The sequence below is a fragment of the Scyliorhinus torazame genome, chromosome 12 (genome assembly GCF_047496885.1).
Source record: "Scyliorhinus torazame isolate Kashiwa2021f chromosome 12, sScyTor2.1, whole genome shotgun sequence".
In the NCBI taxonomy this organism is placed as follows: domain Eukaryota; kingdom Metazoa; phylum Chordata; class Chondrichthyes; order Carcharhiniformes; family Scyliorhinidae; genus Scyliorhinus; species Scyliorhinus torazame.
The window spans coordinates 79002404-79026380 of NC_092718.1; the positions used below are offsets into that span (position 1 = coordinate 79002404).

Genomic DNA, 23977 nt, shown 5'->3' on the forward strand with positions numbered 1-23977 from the left:
AGTACTGACCCGCCGACAGAGCAGCACTCCATCAGTACTGACCCTCGGACAGTGCAGTACTCCCTCAGTACTGATACTCTGAATGTGCAGCACTCCCTCTGTACTGACCCTCTGACAGTGCAGCATCCCCTCAGTACTGACCCTCTGAAAGTGCATCACTTCCTCAGGACTAATCCTCTGACAATACAGCACTCCCTCAGTACTGACCCTCTGACAGTGCAGCACTCCCGCCGTACTGACCCTCTGACAATGCAGCACTCCCTCAGTACTGATCATAGAACATAGAACATAGAACATAGAAAATACAGCACAGAACAGGCCCTTCGGCCCACGATGTTGTGCCGAACCTTTGTCCTAGATTAATCATAGATTATCATTGAATTTACAGTGCAGAAGGAGGCCATTCGGCCCTTTGAGTCTGCACCAGCTCTTGGAAAGAGCACCCTACCCAAACTCAACACCTTCACCCAACACCAAGGGCAATTTGGACATTAAGGGCAATTTATCATTGGCCAATTCACCTAACCTGCACATCTTTGGATTGTGGGAGGAAACCGGAGCACCCGGAGGAAACCCACGCAGACACGGGGAGGACGTGCAGACTCCGCACAGTCAGTGACCCAAGCCGGAATCGAACCTGGGACCCTGGAGCTGTGAAGCAATTGTGCTATCCACAATGCTACCGTGCTGCCCTTGAGAACAAATAAATCTACACTATATCATTTAACCGTAATCCATGTACCTATCCAATAGCTGCTTGAAGGTCCCTAATGTTTCCGACTCAACTACTTCCACAGGCAGTGCATTCCATGCCCCCACTACTCTCTGGGTAAAGAACCTACCTCTGATATCCCTCCTATATCTTCCACCTTTCACCTTAAATTTATGTCCCCTTGTAATGGTTTGTTCCACCCGGGGAAAAAGTCTCTGACTGTCTACTCTATCTATTCCCCTGATCATCTTATAAACCTCTATCAAGTCGCCCCTCATCCTTCTCCGTTCTAATGAGAAAAGGCCTAGCACCCTCAACCTTTCCTCGTAAGACCTACTCTCCATTCCAGGCAACATCCTGGTAAATCTTCTTTGCACCTTTTCCAAAGCTTCCACATCCTTCCTAAAATGAGGCGACCAGAACTGTACACAGTACTCCAAATGTGGCCTTACCAAAGTTTTGTACAGCTGCATCATCACCTCACGGCTCTTAAATTCAATCCCTCTGTTAATGAACGCGAGCACACCATAGGCCTTCTTCACAGCTCTATCCACTTGAGTGGCAACTTTCAAAGATGTATGAACATAGACCCCAAGATCTCTCTGCTCCTCCACATTGCCAAGAACTCTACCGTTAACCCTGTATTCCGCATTCATATTTGTCCTTCCAAAATGGACAACCTCACACTTTTCAGGGTTAAACTCCATCTGCCACTTCTCAGCCCAGCTCTGCATCCTATCTATGTCTCTTTGCAGCCGACAACAGCCCTCCTTACTATCCACAACTCCACCAATCTTCGTATCATCTGCAAATTTACTGACCCACCCTTCAACTCCCTCATCCAAGTCATTAATGAAAATCACAAACAGCAGAGGACCCAGAACTGATCCCTGCGGTACACCACTGGTAACTGGGATCCAGGCTGAATATTTGCCATCCACCACCACTCTCTGACTTCTATCGGTTAGCCAGTTTGTTATCCAACTGGCCAAATTTCCCACTATCCCATGCCTCCTTACTTTCTGCATAAGCCTACCATGGGGAACGTTATCAAATGCCTTACTAAAATCCATGTACACTACATCCACTGCTTTACCTTCATCCACATGCTTGGTCACCTCCTCAAAGAATTCAATAAGATTTGTAAGGCAAGACCTACCCCTCACAAATCCGTGCTGACTATCCCTAATCAAGCAGTGTCTTTCCAGATGCTCAGAAATCCTATCCTTCAGTACCCTTTCCATTACTTTGCCTACCACCGAAGTAAGACTAACTGGCCTGTAATTCCCAGGGTTATCCCTAGTCCCTTTTTTGAACAGGGGCACGACATTCGCCACTCTCCAATCCCCTGGTACCACCCCTGTTGACAGTGAGGACGAAAAGATCATTGCCAACGGCTCTGCAATTTCATCTCTTGCTTCCCATAGAATCCTTGGATATATCCCGTCAGGCCCGGGGGACTTGTCTATCCTCAAGTTTTTCAAAATGCCCAACACATCTTCCTTCCTAACAAGTATTTCCTCGAGCTTACCAATCTGTTTCACACTGTCCTCTCCAACAATATCGCCCCTCTCATTTGTAAATACAGAAGAAAAGTACTCGTTCAAGACCTCTCCTATCTCTTCAGACTCAATACACAATCTCCCGCTACTGTCCTTGATCGGACCTACCCTCGCTCTAGTCATTCTCATATTTCTCACATATGTGTAAAAGGCCTTGGGGTTTTCCTTGATCCTACCCGCCAAAGATCCTCTGACAGTGCAGCACTCCCTCAGTACTGATCCTCTGACAGTGCAGCACTCCCTCAGTACTGACCCTCCAACAGTGCAGCACTCCCTCAGCACTGACCCTCCAACAGTGCAGCACTCCCTCAGCACTGACCCTCTGAAAAGTGCAGCACTCACTCAATATTGACCCTCTGACAGTACTGACCCTCGAGTCTGCACCAACACATGAACAACACCTGACCTACCTACCTAATCTACCACCACGTGGTCCATAGGCTTGAATGTTATGCCGTGCCAAGTGCTCATCCAGATACTTTTTAAAGGATGTGAGGCAACCCAGTTCTACCTCGCTCCCAGCCATGCATTCCAGGCCGTCACCACCATTTGGGTAAAAAGGATTTCTCTTGTATCCCCCCTAAAATCCCTGCCTCTCACCTTGAACTTGTAACCCCTCATAACTGACCCTTCAACTAAGGGGAACAGCTGTTCCCTCTGCACCCTGTCCATGCCCCTCATCATTTTGTACACATCAATCAGGTCACCCCTCAGTCTTCCTTGCTCCAGAGAAAACAACACAAGCCTACCCAACCTCTCTTCATAACTTAACTGTTCCACCCCAGGCAACATCCTGGTGAATCGCCTCCTGTTGCTGCTAACTTTAGCCTTAGTTTAATTGCTCTGTTCTATCACCTTTGCTCTTGAGTCGCCAGGTATCTTTCTGATACCACCACGTGGTTCAGGTCCGAGTAATGATCAATAATCCAACACACCGCTTAGTAAGAGTTAAATCAACGCACATTTATTATATACAGTAATCAATACTCATGCATAAATTCTACGTCTAAGCTACTTCCTACAACTAACAGGCCAATACTTAACTTGGAAATGGCCCAGCAGGTGAGGGAAACGAATGGCCTTTCGTTTGGGTTCTGAGCCTGCGGGATTCGAAGCTGGTACAGATCGATAGCTAGGAGCGCCTATCTCGTAGCGAGCGTTGAAGTAAGACTTACGATATGAGCGGCTGTTGCAGAAGGCTAGCAGAAAGGTCGCAGGAGGGTGGCAGAAGGGGTAGCAGAAGGGTCGATTTGAACTTGGACTCTATTCTTATAGTCCCCAGGGGCTTCCCGCCTTTCGGGGCGGACCCTGTACCTGGTTCCAAGTGATTGGACTTTGTCCCAATCACTTGGTTCGATATTCTCCAATGCTGGAGCGATTCCTTGATCGATGGGCGGTCTTGGGGTGATCGTTCACCTCCCTTTGTGTAGGCTCCTGTTGGCGCCAAAGAGTCTGGGTTGGCTTTGTGTGCCTAAATTGTTGCACATTGTTCCCGGGGATTGCTCATTAGTATTCAGATGGCTGGTGTTTTGTTGTGCTGATGGCTGCAGGTATCGATCTTGTCTGGCCTTCCCAGAGGTGAATACACAGTTTACCTGCAGCTGCTTGTTTTAGTCCTGTTGGCTGATTTTCTCATCAGCCTTTTCCATTCGCCATTTTAAATCGGGGTTAGCCATTCTAAATCGGGAGTTAGCCATTTTAGCTGGCTACACACTCTCCTTGTGATCCTAACGTGAAGCGTGAAGGATCACATCACTATGTTGCTTTCCATTCCCTGACCTGGGGGGGGTCGGGGGTCTGGTCGTAACCGAACATAGGGGATCTGATCTTATATACCGGGGTTCGAGCGTGGTAGGCTCTCCTTCTCCATTTCCGTAGACGCATAGTCTGCACGATGCAGCAGAGTAACGCCAATGCTAGTAGTGTTTTGATCACATAGGACAGGGAGTACCAGGTTATGAACCTGGCACACCAAGATGGTGTGGTATCGCTGGTGACTGGGCTCTGGGTACTGCGGGAAAGTGAAACATTAATGGCTGGGGGTCTTGAAGTCATGGGGTTCGTGTTCACGCGCAACCAAATGTCCAATAGCACAAGGGCGATCCACTTGAAGGAAGTCCTCATGGCTGTTCTCTTTCCTTTTCTTTCTTTGTTTTCTCCGGTCCTGGAGCTTCTGGAGTTCTGTAGAAAGAAGCATAGTGTCTGTAACAATCTTTGTTTAATATCTGGTACGCTAGTGTGTCTGTCCTGTAGTGCCAATTACTCCCTTTATAATTGGTCACTATGTGTGACTCCCTCATTTTTTTTTCAAAAAAACAAATTTTAGGACACGGCACACTTCCCAATAATGAACCAGTGCTGATTTACCATCCAAATGTTCCAGGATGTAAATAGCAGATGGCCGGAAACCTAAAGGTTACCTAAACAAAACAAAACTTTTTGAACTGAAAAATACCAAAATGAGGTGCGTATGGGCCACGACGGGTACGATTTGGATGGAGTCGCCGAGTAGGACGGCTACCAATGCCGTGTCTCTCCTACCCGAGCGTAATTGACCAGAGGGGGGGTTCCCAGGCAGGGCGGGTCTCAAGCTGTTTCTCCATTGCCTGAGCAACCGACAAGGATGGGCAAAAATGTAGTCATCGTGGTGGGGCTGCCGTAGTGGTTCTATCCTTCGAACCAGAAGGGCAGTTACGAACAGGCGCCTGGTTGCGTAACCAGTCTCTGCAGACAAGTCCCCAGAGGTTTCAGCCGAACTGGTGTCTGGCAATGGTGAGTCTCTGTAGGCAAGTCCTCAGAGGTTTCAGCCGAATAGGCGTGGGGCAGTGAGAAAAAAATTCTCCTGTCGGACATACAACATTTAAGAAACGTACACACAACATAAAACAGTCTGCAGGTTCCATCAGAAAGGACACCACGTCTCCCAAGCGGTTCCTTTTAAAACATCATCTGGACACCTCAGTTCTCGGTTGTGAACAGGGTCGCAAAGGGGTTGTCGGTTTGGGAGTCAGACCCAAGGTCGTCCTCTTCTCCCGGGTGCCAAACTCTGGAGTGGATTAGGGCTGAAAGGGCTGCATGGTGTGAGGTGGGGTCGCTCTCGTGGTTGCGGACGAGTCAGTATGAGTTGTCATGGTGCCAGTAATTGGTGTCTAGTTTTGTGGGGACAAAATCGGGGTCGTCAGTGTGGTTCGGTGGTCAGTGGTGGAGCTTGTTCAGGAAAGTGATCATGAAGGGATCACTTGGATCGTAGTCGGAGTCGCTGGGTGTGGGTCCTGTTGCATGGGGATAGGAGGGAGGCGTGCTGTGGCTATCGTCCGAGTCACAGTCGCTGTCTCTGCTGCTGCAGTCTGAGGGCGTTCCGGGGCGGAGTGTATATTTCGGGGATGGAGTCGAGGTCGAGTCCGTGGCTGGGCTGGACGTGGTGGGGGTTGGTAGGGTTACGTTGGCTGTGGGCGGGGTGCTGCATCGAGCATGACGTGGTGTGCTTGGTTCGACTGTGTTCCATATGCCTTCAGCTGGTTAATATGAAACCACGCATTCTTACCATTGGGGTACTTTATTTTATAAACGGAAGGGCTTACTTTATCCACAATGGAATACGGACCCGAGTATTTTGGTGACAGGAATGTGCTGGGGTTATATACAGAAAGCATCACTTGCTGTCCGATACTATACTCAGTCGCATGCACTGTCTTGTCGAAACAAGCCTTGCTCTGTTTCTTTCTGGAGCCCAATTTTACTGCGGCTGCTAGCTGAGCCATTTTAACATTTGCAACTAATTGCTCCATGGCTTTCTCGTGTGTGAGGGCCGTGACTTTGGAGCTGGTCAGGTCCAAGCCGAACAAATATTCTGTGCCTTTCATGGGGCGTCCGGTCATGAGGGTGTGTGGGGTGTAACCTGTGGAAGTAAAAATAGTGTTACACAAAAACATCAGCGCAAAAGGGAGGACTGAGTCCCAAGTGGTGTTGTTCTGCTGGACCATTTTTCTGAGGGTGGATTTTAGGGTCCGATTCATGCGCTCCGCGATACCACTCGACTGTGGGTGGTATGCTATGTGGAATTTTTGGGTGATGCCAAATATCGTGAGGACGTTCTGCATGACACGTCCCGTAAAATGGGAACCTTGGTCAGATTCAATACTGCGGGGGTGTCCCCATCTTGTAAAGATGTGGTGGGTCAAAATCTTGGCTGTGGTTTTTGCAGTGTTTGTGCGGGCTGGGAATGCTTCCACCCATTTGGTAAATGTGTCAATTACCACAAGTACATATTTATAGCCATTCCTGCAAGGGGGCAATGGTCCTATAAAATCGATCTGGAGGTTAGTCCAGGGGCCATTAACGGGTCGGGTGTGGCTGAGTTGGGCCTTCTTGGCATATCTGTCCGGATTATTCTGGGCACAGATAAGACAATTTTCCATGTAATGGTTTACATCTTCCTTTAAATTCGGCCACCAACAAAGCTGCTTGAGATGGGCTGTAGTGGGATTGATTCCCTGATGTCCATGACCGTCATGGAATAAACAAATCAATTGATTCCTTTCCTGTTCAGGAACCACATAAACGGTGTCTTTTAACAGAACACCGTCATGTGTGGTCAGTGTATTTCTAAACCTCTCGTAGGATGCTGGATACTTCCCTTTTAAAATCTCCGTGAGATTGCTGTCCTGCTTCTGGGCTTCCACTAGATCCTCGATCTTTGTCTGTGAGACCTGAACTGCACTCACTGGCGCGCTTTCGGGGGGTGTCCAAAAATACCCATGTCTGGAACCTGCTTTAGCCAGTGCATCGGCTCTTACATTTCCAGGGGGGGAGGAACTATGGTGGCTGCGGACTTTGATGATCCCAAAAGTCCTGTTCTGGGCTCTTTCTAAAATATGACGGAGCAATGGGGCTGAGGGGAGGGGTTTTCCGTCTGCGGAAACAAATTCTCTTGCTTCCCACAGGGGCAGAAATTCCATAAGGCTGTTACAGACATAGAGGCTGTCCGAGTATATATCTGCTGGGCTGGGGAAGGAATCAGGGTGTTTCACTATATACGCAATGGTCGCGAGCTCTGCTGCCTGCGCGCCTAGTGTCCGGGTAGTTTTAACGATATTTCCTCGAGGGCGTGTCCCTGCGCGTCCTCGACATATATACCGCAACCTGTTATGCGCTTGTGGTGTGGAGAGATAATCTCACATTCATGGGGGGTTCCGGGGTACTGTAAATTGTCGGCTAAATAGGTGTGTGTCTTTGTCCTTTTAACAGTGATGTCCCGTCCCTGCAAGGGAAGGGTCCATCTAGCTGCTCGAATCTGACTAACTGTACCGTCCTTGAGTCGTCCGTCCAGTAAAAGTTGGGTGGGGGTGTGTTCTGTGAGAATTGTGATGGGGTTCAGTCCGGTAATGTACGAAAAATACTGGACTGCCCCAAATACTGCGAGCAGGTGCCTCTTACAGGCTGAAATTCCGTGCTCTACAGCATCTAAAAGTCTGTAGGCGTAAGCTACGGGCCTTAACTGGTCGTGCCGTTCCTGGAGGAGCACGGCTGAAAGGGTGCGGTCTGTGGTCGCTGTGGTGTTGGGTGTTCTAACACACAGAAGAGCCAACACAGTTGCATATGGTACAACGCTTGTTTATTTAAACTCACTATTTACAACTTGGTCTTTGCACTCTGCACGTGGGGGGCTCCCTGCTTGTGGTGTTTCAACAGCTCTTTCATGCTTCCTTCTCCCCAGACCTACTGACCTCCAGGTGTCGTGCTCGTGCTTTTTATGTGGTTGGTGTTCTTGTCTGTGATTGGTTGTGGTGTTGTGTACTCTGATTTGCCTGTTAGTGTGTCCATCATGATGTGTGTGTTTGAATATCATGACATCCCCCCTTTTTACAAAGATATGTGCCTACGTGGTAATAAATATGATCGTGACGTGAGTGCATCTAAGAGTGTGTGTGTGTCGTGTGCAGCATGTGTCTATGACGGAACTATGTACATGGGGCGATGTCGAGTGCGTCACATGAATCCAGTTGTACCATAACATAACAGAAATGCGAACGAGAGAAGAAGAAAAAAAATTTTGAACAGTTGTCCAGTCAGACGACATCTGGAACGATAAACAACAACAGGTTATCATGTAAAATTGTCCAACTTATTAAACATATGAACTGTATTATAAGTCCATTCTAATGGGTTTGCGACGAATTCGGGTTGACCGCCTTAAGGGTGGATCAAGAACCACCGGCTGCTGTGCAGGCATGGCCATGGGTGGCGATGGAAAGGGCGTGATGTGCGGCAGCTCCACAAAGTCATCCTCGGAAGCCTGTTGAGGATCTGGCGTGTTGTGTGGCTGTGAACGTGGAAGTCGGCGAAGGGCGCGCCGATTGCGGCGACGCACGGAACCATCCGGCATGCGAACCAGGAACGAGCGGGGAGCCACTTGTCGGAGGACTTCGGCCGGTGCTGACCAGCCACCATACGGTTGATGGACGCGTACTTTGTCTCCGGAGGACAGGGGGGGCAGGTCCGTCGCTCGTGTGTCGTACCGACCTTTCTGGCGATCACGCTGCAGTTGCATGTCCCGAAGAACCGCCTCATGGTCTGTTGTCGGTGCCAGGACGGAAGGTACCGTCGTCCTGAGGGAGCGACCCATTAGTAGCTGCGCTGGCGAGAGGCCCGTGGATAACGGGGCCGATCGATAGGCCAGCAAGGCAAGGTTAAAGTCCGATCCGGCATCAGCCGCCTTGCACAGGAGCCGCTTTGCGATGTGGACACCCTTTTCAGCCTTCCCGTTCGATTGTGGATGCAGAGGGCTGGATGTCACATGAGTGAAACCATATGCTGCGGCAAAGGACGACCATTCACGGCTGGCAAAACAAGGTCCATTGTCTGACATGACAGTCCTTGGAATGCCATGGCGAGCAAACGTTTCCTTGCAGGCCCCAATGACTGCGGACGACGTCAGATCATGGAGAGGCATGACTTCCGGGTAGTTTGAGAAGTAGTCTATAATAACAATGTAATCTCTGCCGAGCGCGTGAAATAGGTCAACACCCACCTTCGCCCAGGGGGACGTCACCATCTCGTGTGGTAGAAGTGTTTCCGGAGGTTGCGCCGGCTGAAACCTCTGACAGGTTGTGCAGTTGAGCACCATGTTGGCTATGTCTTCATTAATACCCGGCCAATATACCGCCGCCCGGGCCCTTCGTCTGCATTTTTCGACACCCAAGTGGCCTTCGTGTAGTTGACGAAGAATCATCTGGCGCACACTGTGTGGAATGACGATCCTATGCGATTTCATAAGGACCCCGTCTATATTGGTGAGATCATCTCGCACATTATAAAACTGGGGGCACTGCCCTTTTAGCCACCCTTCCGTCATGTGGCGCATCACTCGCTGCAGCAGAGGGTCAGTCGCCGTCTCTGCGCGTATGTGGGCCAGACAAGGATCATCAGCTGGCATATTTGCTGCTGTCAGAGTCACGTGTGCCTCAATTTGACGCACGAACCCCTCCGCATCTGGTGGTGTGCTCACTGCTCGGGAAAGAGTGTCCGCCACTATGAGTTCCTTCCCCGGAGTGTAGATCAGTTCAAAATCGTACCTCCTGAGTTTGAGTAAGATGCGCTGGAGGCGAGGAGTCATGTCGTTCAGGTCTTTGTTAATGATGTTGACCAGGGGGCGGTGGTCAGTTTCGACCGTGAATCGTGGCAGGCCATACACATAGTCGTGGAACTTGTCCAGTCCAGTTAACAAGCCCAGGCATTCTTTTTCGATTTGCGCGTAGCGCTGTTCGGTAGGGGTCATGGCTCGTGAGGCATACGCAACCGGGGCCCATGATGACGTGCTGTCTTTTTGCAGGAGTACCGCTCCAATACCAGATTGGCTGGCGTCTGTTGAGATCTTTGTAGGGCGAGTCGCGTCAAAGAAGGCCAGCACTGGTGCCGTGACCAGTTTGTGCTTGAGCTCCTCCCATTCCTGCTGATGCGACTGGTGCCAGTTGAATTCCGTCGATTTTTTTACGAGATGGCGCATGTTTGTTGTATGAGAAGCCAGGTTGGGAATGAACTTCCCAAGGAAGTTGACCATGCCCAGGAATCTTAAGACAGCCTTCTTGTCAGCCGGTCGTGGCATGGCTGTGATGGCGCTAACCTTGTCTGCATCGGGACGGACCCCGGACCTTGAGATGTGGTCCCCGAGGAATTTCAGCTCCGTCTGGCCGAAAGCACACTTCGCACGGTTGAGACGCAGGCCATTTTGCCGTATGCGGGTGAAGACACGTCGAAGACGATGCATGTGTTCCTGCGGAGTGGTGGACCAAATGATGATATCGTCCACATATACACGTACCCCTTCGATGCCTTCCATCATCTGCTCCATAATGCGGTGGAATACTTCAGATGCCGAAATGATGCCGAATGGCATCCGGTTGTAGCAGAATCTGCCAAAAGGGGTGTTGAATGTGCATAGTCTTCGGCTGGCCGGGTCCAGTTGGATCTGCCAGAATCCTTTGGACGCATCCAATTTAGTGAATATGTTGGCTCGCGCCATCTCGCTGGTGAGGTCTTCTCGTTTCGGGATGGGATAGTGTTCCCGCATGATGTTGTTGTTCAGATCTTTTGGATCTATACATATACGGAGCTCGCCAGAGGGCTTCTTTACACAGACCATGGAGCTGACCCATGGCGTGGGCTCCGTGACCTTGGATAGGACCCCTTGGTCCTGAAGAATCTGCAGTTGTGCCTTGAGGCGGTCTTTGAGAGGCGCAGGAACCCTGCGAGGTGCGTGAACGACAGGGATGGCGTCCGGTCTGAGTCGAATCTTGTACGTGTGTGGCAATGTCCCCATGCCTTCAAAAACCTCCTGGTTGTGAGCGAGGAGGGAATGGAGATTCGCGTGGAACTCAGCATCCGGGAAGTCGGATATCTCATCTGGAGAGAGAGACATGATGCGCTGTACCAGGTGAAGGACCTTACACGCTTGTGCGCCCAGTAACGAGTCCTTTGATGAGCCCACAACTTCGAAGGGGAGTGTGGCCGTGTACCTCTTGTGAGTCACCTGTAGCTGGCAAGATCCTACGGACGGGATAACGTTCCCGTTATAGTCAACCATCTTAAGCCGGGATGGTGTGATGAGTGGTTTGACCTTCATGGCCTGGACTGCAGAGTAAGCAATCAGGTTGGCGGATGCGCCGGTGTCCAGACGGAAGGCGACGCGCGATCGGTTGACCGTCAGGGTGGCACACCACTCATCGTCTGGATTGATGGCATTGACCTTGTTGACATCAATGACGGCAACTCTGAAGTCATCCTGGTCATCTGCATCACTTAACTGGAAGTCTTGATGCGTGGGCTGGACGGTCCTGACTCGTGTGCGAGGTTGTCGAGGATGCGCCGGATCCATGGGTTGAGCCGCACGACAGCGGGCTGCGTAGTGGCCTATCATGGCACATCTGTTGCACTGTTGGTATTTTGCAGGACATTGCCCTTTTAAGTGTAGACCTCCACACTTGCTGCACGTCATGACGTCACGGCGTTCGTTGCGCCACTGCGCATGCGCAGTGCGATCTTGCGGTGGGCGCGCCTGCGCAGTGCGTCCCTCGTTGTGGCCGTTATTCTTGGCGCGCACCTGCGCGGGAGACCGCGAAAAGCGCGGGAAGCGGCCGCTGTCGTCCGGGCCGTGGGGCGGGAAGAAATCGACGGCCTGGATGCGTTCAACGTCGTGGGCGGCCTGGCTTGCCGATTCGACGGCTGGGGACCCCCTCCGTGCCAACTCGGACGCCTGAAATCGGGCAAAACGGCAGGCAGCATTCTCATGGAGGACACAGGCTTCCACAGCAGACGCTAAGGTGAGGCTCTTTATTTTAAGAAGCTGCTGGCGTAGGCCACTGGAGGCAACGCCAAAAACAATCTGGTCCCTGATCATGGACTCTGTGGTGGTGCCGTAACCGCAGGACTGCGCCAGAATCCGGAGGTGCGTCAAAAAGGGTTGAAAAAGCTCCTCCTTACCTTGCAGGCGTTGCTGAAAGATGTATCTTTCGAAAGTTTCGTTTACTTCAGTTTGAAAGTGCTGGTCCATTTTGAGGATGACCGTGTCATATTTGGCCTGGTTTTCGCCTTCCTCGAACACCAGTGAATTAAAGACATCATTTGGGTGGGGGCCTGCGTAGAAGAGGAGCATTGCAATCTTCGAATCATCCGAGACATTCTGTTTTTCGGTGGCACGGATGTACAGGTCAAATCGCTGCCTGTAGAGCTTCCAGTTGGTGCCTAGGTTCCCCGTGACTTGCATCGGCTGCGGTTTGCCGGTGTGGTCCATGTCCAGAATGGCAGGTTGGTAGGCAGGTATCGATCCACTCCTGTACCATGTGGTGTTGGGTGTTCTAACACACAGAAGAGCCAACACAGTTGCATATGGTACAACGCTTGTTTATTTAAACTCACTATTTACAACTTGGTCTTTGCACTCTGCACGTGGGGGGCTCCCTGCTTGTGGTGTTTCAACAGCTCTTTCATGCTTCCTTCTCCCCAGACCTACTGACCTCCAGGTGTCGTGCTCGTGCTTTTTATGTGGTTGGTGTTCTTGTCTGTGATTGGTTGTGGTGTTGTGTACTCTGATTTGCCTGTTAGTGTGTCCATCATGATGTGTGTGTTTGAATATCATGACAGTCGCTACCTCTATGGCGTAAGGGGAAAGTGGGTCTGGACCTTGTAGTGCGGGGGCTACTATGAGTGCCTGTTTTAAAGAGTCCACAGCATCCGTATGCTGCGGAAGCCATTCCCAGGGGGCTCCCTTCTTTAGGAGGTCTGAGAGGGGTGCTGTCTTGCTGGCGAAACCGTCAATGTGGTTTCGGTAGTAGCCAACCAGTCCTAAAAACGACTGGAGGGCTGAAACGTTCTGGGGAAGGGGCAATTTAGCAATCGAGTCAATCCTTTTATGCTCGATCTCACGTTTACCGTGCGTGATAACTGTTCCCAAATATATCACCTTTTCTTCCAAAATCTGGGCCTTTTTGGGGTTGACTTTACAACCAATTGAGTGTAATAGTTCAGGAGTTCAGACAGAAGCTTAATGTGCTCTTCCTTGGTGTCTGTCTGCAGTAGTAGGTCGTCTATGTACTGAACCAGACATTCGGGGCGAGAGAATTTGGCTAATCCATTTGCCAGCTGTCGGTGGAAAATGGAGGGGGAGTTGTGGAATCCTTGTGGCAGGCATGTCCACATGTACTGCTGTGCTTTAAAGGTGAAGGCAAATTTGTACTGGCACGCCTTTGCCAATGGAATGGACCAGAATCCATTACTGACGTCCAAAACCGTAAAGAATCGGGAATTGAGTCCCTGCTTGAGCATGGTCTCGGGGCTTGTTGCTACGGTGGGGCTGCTGCGGGGGTGACTTTGTTGAGTTCCCGATAATCGATGGTCAGTCGCCATGATCCATCGGGCTTTCTCACTGGCCAAATCGGGGCATTATTAGTGGAGGCTACTGATCTAAGTACGTCCTGCTCTAATAAGCTTTCTATTACTTTCGCGATTTCTCCCTCTGCCTCTTGGGGAAATCCGTACTGTTTCTGGGGTCTCGGGTCAGGTCCTGTTACTTGTACGGAGCCAGTCATCCGTCCACAGTCGTGCTTGTGGGTCACGAATGCTGCCCTGTTCTTTTGCAGGACTGCCATAACCTGCTTGTCCGTGCTAAGTGTGGTCGGGTTGAACCAAAATTCGCCTACGGCGCTAATTTTATTCATGTATTCCCCTATGTTGAGCGTAGCGGGGACTCTTGCGGATTTTGCCATCTTCCAGACACACTGGTTGACTGGATCGAATGAAAGGTGGTGGGAATTCATGAAATCAATTCCCAGAATGTGTTCTGCTGTGTGGGGCAGGTCAACTAAAACTACGGGGTGCTTGGTGGTGATGTTGCCGATTTGAATGGGTACAGGGGCTGTGATGTGTCCCTGCTGTGAGTGGCCTGTAAAGCCGCTGAGGGTGATAGTGGCTGTAGTGGGCCACGTGTCTTTTTGAAACAGGGTGGAGGAATTTATTGTGGTGCGGGACCCTCCTGTGTCCCAGAGAAACTCGATGGCTGTCCCCGAATTTTTGCTGCAACTATCGGTCGTCCTGACCTATCCCAAAGGGTGTCGCAGACCCAACTGGGGGAGCCTGTACACCGTCAGTCCGTTCCAGTCAAGTCCGTCTGATCCAAACGGGTGCTAACGCTATGAATGGGCACTGTCTTTTTCTTAATCAGAGTGCCCATCGGCTGGGCTCTCTGTGACTTTTTAGAGGCATTGCACTCTTTTGCGAAGTGTCCTAAATGTCCGCAGTTGTAACACTCTTGTGACTTGGGTGGGGGGCTGTTCTTTCCCTCATTCACCCATGCGGGGTTCTGGTGTGTTGTTTTTACTGCCTGCATATCTGTGCCGGCCTGCTTTCCCTCGCTATTCTTAACTGTGGGTTTACTTTGAACAGATTGTTCCCAAACGCGGGACAATCTTTTCACTACCCACTTCTCGTTATGGGCCTCCTCTGAGGGATCATAACTCGTACAAGCTTTCTGTCCTGTTTCTGTGGCATGGGAGATAAGGGTGCGGGTCCATTTGGCCATGCTGTCTGGGGACAAATGGGCACGGTCTACGTCTCCAAAGACTGCTGCAAAGTGAATCCACAGGCGTCCAGCGAGCGCTGTGGGGTGCTCAGATTTCCTCTGACTACATTTATTGAGGCCATCTACGGGGTCACCCCGGTTACACCCGATCGCATCCAAGATGCATTTCTGCAAGGGTGCCTCTTCCTACATTCTGTGGGTCGGGAAGGGCTGCTGCTACTGACGGATCTAAACTTAAAACTGTGAGCTTTACATGCTCTCGCTCATCCAGGCCGTACATGTGCGCCTGATGTCTAACTGTGGCAAAGAAATGGTGGGGTTCTGAGGTAGGGAGGAAAGGTGTGATCTTCTCGCACGCGTCCCCTAATTGGGTCACTGTTAAGGGGGTGGAATATAGATATTCCGCATCGTCCGGTGTGGCCGTGCGGTGGGTGGTTACAGGGTTCATTGGAGCCTGAACTATCTGCTGTGTGGGAGGTTGGGGTGCTTTTCACTTTTGGGGCTTTCCCTGGCCACATGTTCCCTGAACATATCTCTGCGCTGTTTCGTTCAATTCTTCCCAATCAGGGCCATCTTCCTGATCTAACTTTTCCCCAAAGGTTTCCTGAAAACCTTTTTGAACAGAAAGCAGCGATTGCAGCTCTGCAATCTGCTTCCGGCACTTTGCGTGATCTAAGGTGCTTTGTCTTTGTTCTGTGGTGGCAGCATGGAGTGCTCTTAATGCTGCCTTGAGATCACTACACTGTTTCTGTAATGTCTCTACCTGTTTTTCCGTTTCTTCACGTACCAGGACTGCACGTTGCGTGTCCTGATAGGCCTTTTCGTACTGAGACTGGAAGCTGCTTAAATGCGCCAGACAAGACTGGAGAGCCCGTTTGGCGTCATCCACCTCTCCATCTTTTGCTGCCAATTTCCTTCTCAATTCCATATTCTCTCTTTCTACTTCACTTACATCAACCTTACTCATCTGATGTATGCCCTCAACTTCTTTGCGGAGCGTCTTAATGGCCTCCTCTATGCCTCGCAATTGTGCCAAACAGGACACGATTGCCATCGGCTTGCGAGCTTTTCCCAAGCTCTTTTAGTGGATCTCACTCAGGTTCTCCCACCAAGTATGTCCTATACTCCCGGGACCTGATTCCTCATTATCACACAAAATCATTCCAAAGGGGGCATCCTTTCCCTTTGAGATATTTCCTGATCTCTTCCTCCCAAATGGGACATTGTCCCACTCTACTGCTGCTGGTCGCTGCGACCGCAAATTCCTCAGAGTTCATGAGGCGCTGCATTGCCTGCATTGCCATCTTGCCTATCCGAATGCCTCTTCTAAATTTGGAACAGGGGAGCTAAGGAGGTGCTGTAAATACGGGTACGGCGTTCGCTACTTTCCGATATACAAACTTCCGACAGTTTTGACGCAACAAAAATCTATCAGTTTTACCTTATAGTCCTGTTAGTTACGCATGCATACACACACTTCCGAATTATGAGTATTGATCAGAACTGCTTGAACACTTGTGGTTTTCTGTTTCCAATTGGATTTCTAATTCAAATTCTTGGGTTCTCCCGGAGTGGTTTTCCACTTCTAGATCGGGTCCCGGCGGAGTCGCCAAATGTTGCTGCTAACTTTAACCTTAGTTTAATTGCTCTGTTCTATCACCTTTGCTCTTGAGTCGCCAGGTATCTTTCTGATACCGCCACGTGGTTCAAGTCCGAATAATGATCAATAATCCAACACACCGCTTAGTAAGAGTTAAATCAACGCACATTTATTATATACAGTAATCAATACTCATGCATAAATTCTACGTCTAAGCTACTTCCTACAACTAACAGGCCAATTACTTAACTTGGAAATGGCCCAGCAGGTCAGGGGAACAAATGGCCTTTCGTTTGGGTTCTGAGCCTGCGGGATTCGAAACTGGTACAGATCGATAGCTAGGAGTGCCTATCTCGTAGCGAGCGTTGAAGTAAGACTTACGATATGAGCAGCTGTTGCAGAAGGCTAGCAGAAGGGTCGCAGGAGGGTAGCAGAAGGGGTAGCAGAAGGGTCGATTTGAACTTGGACTCTATTCTTATAGTCCCCAGGGGCTTCCCGCCTTTCGGGGCGGACCCTGTACCTGGTTCCAAGTGATTGGACTTTGTCCCAATCACTTGGTTCGATATTCTCCAATGCTGGAGCGATTCCTTGATCGATGGGCGGTCTTGAGGTGATCGTTCACCTCCCTTTGTGTAGGCTCCTGTTGGCGCCGAAGAGTCTGGGTTGGCTTTGTGTGTCTAAATTGTTGCAAATTGTTCCCGGGGATTGCTCATTAGTATTCAGATGGCTGGCGTTTTGTTGTGTTGATGGCTGCAGGTATTGATCTTGTCTGGCCTTCCCAGAGGTGAATACACAGTTTACCTGCAGCTGCTTGTTTTAGTCCTGTTGGCTGATTTTCCCATCAGCCTTTTCCGTTCGCCATTTTAAATCGGGGTTAGCCATTCTACATCGTGAGTTAGCCATTTTAACTGGCTACACTCTGCGCCCCCTCCAGTGCAGTCACATCCTTCCTACAATGTGACGGCCAGAATTGCACACAGTACTCCAGTTGCGGGCTCACCAAAGTTCTGTACAACTCCATCATGACCTCCCTGCTTTTGTAATCTATGCCTAAATTAATAATGGCAAGTGTCCCATGTGCCTTTTTCACCACCCCATTAACCTGCCCTTTTGCCTTTAGAGATCTATGGACAAACACACCAAGGTCCCTTTGTTCTTCGGAACTTCCCAGTGTCAGGCCATTCATTGACTACTCCCAGGTCACATTATTCCTTCCAAAGTGGATCACCTCACACTTTTCAGGATTAAATTCCAGCTGTCACTTTTCTGCCCATTTGACCATCCTGTCTATATCTTTCTGTAATCCAAGGCACTCAACCTCACCGTTAACCACCCGGCCAATCTTTGTGTCATCCACAAAAATACTGATCCTACCCCCCACATAGCTATCTATGTCGTTTATATAAATGACAATCAGGGACCCAGCACAGATCCCTGTGGTACACCACTGGACACTGGCTGCCAGACACTAAAGCAGCCGTCTGTCATCACTTAGGTGAATCGGCCATGTTAAAATTGCCCCTCAGTGTCCAGGTTAGGTACGGTTACGGGGATAGGGCGAGGGGAGTGGGCCTAGGGATGGTGTTCTTTCAGGTGGTCGGTGCAGACCCGATGGCCTGAATGGCCTCCTTCTGCATTGTAGGGATTATATGTTCCATACTTTAAGAAACGTGTTGCTTTGATGTCCCTGTGGCAGAATCACGGTTGATATGATGTAATTCATGGGGCTTTCTTTATTAGTTCAACAGACAGCTTAATAATCACAATCTTTGTCACAATATTTGGACTATATTATGGGTGCTACACAAATGAAAGCTGCTGTTGTTTACCATGACCGCTTCCTCCAACCTTACGGACACTAACATGCGATGAATTGTGCGACTGCTCCCAGATTACTGAGCCATTGTCATCAGAGGGATATCAACAAGACTGAATCTCACTCGAGATTGCAGATTCAAAGGTGATCAGAATGTGAAGGGCCCTGGTTGCACTTCCATACGAGCAGTCAACACTGGTGCAGCAGCAGTCCATTCGGCCCCTCGAGCCTTTCTGCTGTTCAAAAAGATCTGCTTAGTGCTTTGAGCGCTGTAGCACTGTCAGAGAAGAGAGAGAAGAGGGAGAAGTGGGAGAAGAGGGAGAGGGGAGTGGAAGAGTGGAGGAGTGGAGGAGGGGAGAAGTGGAGGAGTGGAGGAGTGGAAGAAGGGAAGATAGATAGATAGATAGAAAGGGAACAGGAGAGAAGAGAAGAGAAGATATAACGGGAGAGAGAGGGACAGAGAGACAGAAAGAGAGGTTTAGGGAGGGTATTCCAGAGTTTAGAGGCCCCCCAGGCTGCTGAAGGCCACCACTAGTAGAGCGATGGGAATCGGGGGATGCTCAAGAGGTTGGAATTGAAGTAGATAGGAAGGGTTATCGGGGCTGGAGGAGGTTACAGAGATAGGAAGTGTTATCGGGGCTGGAGGAGGTTACAGAGATAGGAAGGGTTATCAGGGCTGGAGGAGGTTACAGAGATAGGGAGTTGTAAGAGCTGGAGAAGGTTACAGAGATTTTTTTTCTTTTTTTTTTTGAATTTTAAGAGTACCCAATTATTTTTTCCAATTAAGGGGAAATTTAGCATGGCCAATCCACCAAGCCTGCACATCTTTGGGTTGTGGGGGTGAAACCCACGCAGACACGGGGAGAATGTGTAAACTCCACACCGACAGTGACCCAGGGCCGGGATTTGAACCCGCATCCTCAGCGCCATAGGCAGCAATGCTAACCATTGTGCCACCGTGCTGCCCGAAAGTTACAGAGATAGGCAGTGTTTTAAGGGCTGGAGGAGGTTACAGAGCTAGGGAGGGTGTAGGGATTGGAAACAGTTACAGAGATAGGGAGGATATTAGGGATTAGAAGAAGTTACAGAGGTAGGGAGGATATTAGGGGCTGGAAGAGGTTACAGAGATAGGGAGGGTTTCAGGGCTGGAGGAGGTTACAGAGATAGGGAGAATGTTAGGGGCTGGAGGAGGTTACACAGACAGGACAGCTCGCATTCTGGAAATCTAAGTACACTGTGTCCCAGTTTAACTTCCTTAATAATAGATTCTAGAATTTCCCCTGTAACAGATGTTAGAATAACCGGCCGGTAGTTTCCTGTGTTAGGGCCCTTCCTGTTTAACACTATTTCCCTTTTAATTATTTTTCCATTACTATTTTTGATCCATGGATTAATGGACAAGTATCTTTAAGACAAGCAGCAGAATTCAGAAGTTACAGGACAGATCACTCTGCAAGTTTCTGCTGGTTTGAACAAGAGCTTCAGACTTGTCATCACCAGAGAGAGAGATGGAGTGGGACCCGGTTTGATTGATTGGCTGATGGCCAATGAATTGGTCCAAGAGGCCATGTTCTGCCGGTAACAGGTGGTGATTGGATCCTATTTTCAGAATCCCAAGGAGTTCCAGTTTTGATCCTGGCAGCATAGAGACAAGGTCCTGTTGTTCTCTTTCCGCCATATTTTCACCTGAAAAGCTGTGAGTGCTGTATTTCTGAATTTGAGAGAACCTGAATGACATGATATTCAGGTAAACATCATGGTGCAAACACACATACACACTGATGGACAGATCAACGGACCAATCAATACACACACAACACCACAGCCAATCACAGGCAAGAGCATACACACTATAAAACGGGGAACACGACACTTCCCGCGGATTCCAGCAGGAGACAGCTCAGGGCACAGAACTCACAGCAAGCCACTCAGACATCCACCATGTGCTGAGTGCCACTCCAAGATAGTGTTAGAAATAGGTCCACAGATTCAAGGGCTATGATCGAACCACAGTAACCAGTTTACCACTGTAACTATATGTCAGTAATAAAACTGAGTTGTACCATCCACAACCGTGTTGGTTCGTCTGTGCAGCAGAGCACCCAACACATCATAGTACCCGGTAACTGTGAGACCTACCTACGAATCCTCAGGAATCTGCCATCCTGCGCCATGGACACCGTCAGCACGCCGCAGCCGCTACAAATCGCTGGAAACCTCGGCGTCAATTGGAAGCTGTTCCAACAGCGCTTCCAGCTCTTCCTGGAAGCCAATGAAAAGGACAGCGCTTCGGACACCAGGAAAATCGCCATCCTCCTCTCCACGGCAGGTCACCACGCCATCCATGTCTACAACTCCCTGGTGTTCGCGGAAGGTGAGGACAAGGCCAAGTACAAGACGGTCCTTCCCAAACTCGACCAACACTTCAGCTTCGAGGTAAACAAGAGTTTCGAGAGGTATCTCTTCCAGCAGCACCTGCAGGGTAAGGATGAGCCCTTTCAATCTTTCCTTACACACCTCCATATCCTCGCGCAGTCCTGCGGTAACGACACCACCTCCAATTCAATGATTCGGGATCAGATTGTTTTTGGGGTCACCTCGGGCACCCTACGCCAGCAGTTCCTCAAAATTAAAGGCCTCACCCTAGCCTCCGCAATCGAAGCCTGTGTCCTTCATGAAAACGCGACCAGCCGCTACTCCCAATTTCAAGCTGCCGAATCGGTGCGGTAGGGGTCCTACGCGGCCGGATCGGCAAGGCGGGCGTCCTACGAGGCCGAACGGATCCAGGTGATCGAGTTCCTCCCGGCCTGCGGCCCGGATGAGGACGGCCATTTTGTGCGCTTTCCGCGGACTCCCGCGTTTGTGCGCGCCAAAAAAGACGTCGACACAGAGGGACGTGATGTGCAGGCACGCTTGACGCAAGACCAAACTGCGCATACGCGGTGGCGCAACGAACGCCGTGACGTCACGACGTGCAGCAACTGCAGAGCCGCACATTTAAAGCGGCAATGTCCGGCAAGAAACCGACAATGCCTCCGCTGTGGCAAGATGGGCCACTACGCTGCCTGCTGTCGAGCAGCTCAACCTATCAATGTTCCCCAATTCCGACAACCTCACAGGGACGTACGGACCATTCAGCCTCCTGACTACGAGTCGTGCCCAGACGATATCCAGACTAGTGACACAGACGACCGGGACGCCTTCCGTGTTGCGGTCATTGATAGGAACCGGATGTCTACAGCCAGGACACACCAGCCGTTGCAAGTGAACAGTGTCAATCCGGGTGATGAATGGTGTGCCACCCTAACGGTCAACCGATCACCGATAACATTCCGTCTGGACACTGGCGTCTCCGCCAACCTCATAGCATGGTTAGCCTTCAACGCCATGAAGGTCAGACCACAAATTAGGCCATCCCGTTGCAAGATGGTCGACTACAATGGAACCGTTATCCCGGCCATGGGATCCTGCCAGCTCCAGGTGACACACAACATATACACGGCCACACTCTCATTCGAAATAGTCGGATCATCAAAGGACTCCCTGCTAGGCGCACAGGCATGCAAAATTCTCCACCTCGTGCAGCGGGTCCAGGCTCTGTCTCCAGAAGGCACATCAGACTTCCCGGATGCAGAATTTAGGGCACAGCTTCAATCGCTCCTCGCCCACAACCAGGAGGCATTCGAGGGTATGGGCACACTGCCCTATACCTACAGAATACGGCTCAAACCGGACGCCAACCCGGTCATTCACGCACCTCGCAGGGTCCCAGCGCCACTCAAAGACTGCCTCAAGCAGCAGTTGCAGGATCTCCAGGACCAAGGGGTGCTGTCCCGGGTCACGGAGCCCACGCCATGGGTCAGCTCCATGGTGTGCGTTAAGAAGCCCTCTGGCGAGCTCCAGATCTGCATTGATCCAAAAGACCTCAACAACAACAGAATGAGGGAACACTACCCCATACCCAAACGGGAAGAGATCACGAGCGAAATGGCCCGGGCTAAAATCTTTACAAAACTGGATGCCTCAAAGGGTTTTTGGCAGATCCAACTGGACCAGTCCAGCAGGAAGCTGTGCACCTTCAACACTCCTTTCGGCAGGTTCTGCTATAACAGAATGCCATTTGGCATCATCTTGGCAACCGAGGTCTTTCACAGGATCATGGAACAGTTGATGGAGGGCATCGAAGGGGTGCACGTCTACGTTGACGACGTCATCATCTGGTCCACCACACCACAGGAGCACATCAATCGTCTCCAGCGCGTCTTTGGGGGGGATACGGGAAAACGGCCTGCACCTCAACCGAGCCAAGTGTTCTTTCGGCCAAACCGAGCTGAAGTTTCTGGGGGACCACATATCCCGGTCAGGGGTGATCCGGATGCAGACAAGGTGAGCGCCATTCCAGCCATGCCGCAGCTGGCAGACAAGAAAGCAGTGCTACGCTTCCTAGGCATGGTCAACTTCCTGGGGAAGTTCATTCCCAACCTTGCCTACTACATGACGGCTCTTCGCCACCTAGTCAAGAAGTCCACGGATTTCCAGTGGCTGCCCACACACCAGAAGGAATGGGAGGAGCTCAAAATTAAACTCACCACAGCCCCGGTATTGGCGTTTTTCGACACATCTCGTGACACTAAAATTTCGATTGATGCCAGCCAGTCCGGCATTGGGGCGGTACTCCTACAGCGGGATGACACTGCGTCATGGGCCCCGGTCGCCTATGCCTCGCGGACCATGACCCCCACAGAACAGCGCTACGCGCAGATCGAAAAGGAGTGCCTGGATTTGCTAACCGGAATAGACAAGTTCCATGACTATGTGTATGGTCTCCCCCAGTTTACCGTTGAGACTGACCATCGCCCCCTGGTCAGCATCATACACAAGGACCTGAACGAAATGACCCCTCGCCTCCAGCGCATCCTACTTAAACTCAAGAGGTACGACTTCGAACTGGTCTACACCCCGGAAAAGGACCTTATCATTGAGGGTGCCCTATCTGGAGCAGTGAGCACACCGCCTGACTCGGAGGGGTTTGTCTGTCAGGTTGAAGCGCAGGTGGCCTTCACATCAGTAAATCTGCCAGCCGACGACTCTAGTCTGGCCCGTATTCGCCGGGAGACTGCGGCTGACCCCCTTCTACAACGGGTGATGCGCCACATGACAGGAGGGTAGCTCAAAGGACAGTGCCTGCAGTTCTACAATGTCCGAGACGACTTGGCCGTCATTGATGGTGTCCTCCTAAAGCTGGATCGGATTGTGATTCCGCACAGCGTGCACAAGCTGGTCCTCGACCAACTACGCGAAGGCCATCTGGGGCTCGAGAAGTGCAGACGGAGGGCCCGAGAGGCGGTTACTGGCCGGGCATCATTGATGACATTGCCAATATGGTGCTCAACTGCCCCACCTGCCAAAGGTTTCAGCCGGCGCAACCTCGTCAGACGCTTCAGCCCCATGAGCTGATGACGTCCCCCTGGGTGAAGGTGGGTGTAGACTTTTTTCACGCGCTCTGCAGGGACAATGTAATCGTCATTGATTACTTTTCAAACTATCCAGAGGTCATACGCCTGCACGATTTGACATCGTCTGCTGTCAAAAGGGCCTGCAAAGACACCTTCGCTCGCCACGGCATTCCGAATACTGTCATGTCGGACAATGGGCCCTGTTTTGCCAGCCAGGAATGGTCGTCCTTTGCTGCTTCGTATGGCTTCACACACGTGAT

At 50.7% G+C, this 23977-nt stretch overlaps 1 protein-coding gene across 2 annotated transcripts in view; it reads right to left on the bottom strand.

Annotated features, from left to right (window-relative positions):
- The window catches only part of LOC140386504 (high affinity cGMP-specific 3',5'-cyclic phosphodiesterase 9A-like), a 111741-nt gene that overhangs the window by 37394 nt on the left and 50370 nt on the right, over positions 1 to 23977 (bottom strand). The gene's annotated exons all lie outside the window — the stretch shown is intronic.